At 50.9% G+C, this 1,128-nt stretch overlaps 1 pseudogene; it reads left to right on the top strand.

Annotated features, from left to right (window-relative positions):
* The first annotated feature begins 782 nt into the window (after positions 1–782).
* Positions 783–878, top strand: LOC148145922 (U2 spliceosomal RNA; annotated as a pseudogene).
* The last annotated feature ends 250 nt before the right edge of the window (positions 879–1,128 follow it).

Below are 1,128 nucleotides of genomic sequence, written 5' to 3' on the forward strand. Positions count from 1 at the left end.
ATTTCTAATCTCCCACAAACTGTCAGGGACATTTAAGCTACTGCTCGGCGAGCACACGCTGGACGGCAGTAAATTGAGGGGTGTGTAGGTTAGGTTGATCTTAGATTAAGAAAACTGCTCGGCACGACATCGTGGGCCGAAGGGCCTGTACTGTGCAATGTTCTAACTGCAGGCACATCCACACACATCAAAGACATGGAGGGCTCGGCTGAATCTATTGCTTTCTTCTCTACGTGTCACGTTTCATCGAGGTAGCGTCCAAGGCCCAAGCATCTTCAGCGAGTGGTGAGAATATGCAGTGCACTGCCTGAGAGAGAGGGTGCTGGAGGCAGATTCAATGGTGACTTTGGTCGGAGGGTCGGATACTTATCTGAAGAGAGAATATTTGCTGCAGGGCGAGTGGGACTGGGGAAGTTGCTCGTGCAGAGAGCTGATGCAGACATGACAGGCTGAATGTATCATTCAATGCGTGCAGTTCTGCAGTTGGTTACCGCCTCCTCAAAAACGCTGTGCTGGTCACGTGAGAAGTCACGTAAGCTTAGCCCTGACCCACTTGATTGGTGAGATACTGACGATCTCTACATGACCATGAGACAGTGGTTCACTGACAGGGGAAAAAAAGCAACTGCTGTAAACGGACCTGCTGCTCTCGTTAGAAATCCTGGGAGGACTACGGCGACAGGGAAACTGTCAGCAGTGATCTACAAGTCTTTGAACAGAATCAAGCTGATTGAAAACATGGAGGACAAATGGGACTTGAGGCAGTCCGCAGTATTGTAGTTATCGCTTCTCGGCCTTTTGGCTAAGATCAAGTGTAGTATCTGTTCTTATCAGTTTAATTGGCGTTAGGCCGAAGCCAGCATGAAGATCCACCAATAGCAGGTCAGCACAACCAAACGATCCTCCAACGTCCAATCACGATCCAGCGATGATCTCCACTAGCTCTGATGACTCGCAACTCGACCCCCGTCCTGATAAGAACAGACACTTGATCTTAGCCAGGTGGATCTTCATGCTGGCTTCGGCCTAACGCCAATTCAGGGACCAGCCAACCTCCGAGCTATGGCCTCAACAGCTGCGCGCAGCCCTGGGCAGGGGGTTCGAAACACCGTCCGGGTGTCTGTCAAG

Source organism: Chiloscyllium plagiosum, unplaced genomic scaffold (assembly GCF_037043375.1).
Source record: "Chiloscyllium plagiosum isolate Xiang-an unplaced genomic scaffold, Cpla_swu_hap1 HiC_scaffold_23, whole genome shotgun sequence".
NCBI classification, from domain to species: Eukaryota; Metazoa; Chordata; class Chondrichthyes; order Orectolobiformes; family Hemiscylliidae; genus Chiloscyllium; species Chiloscyllium plagiosum.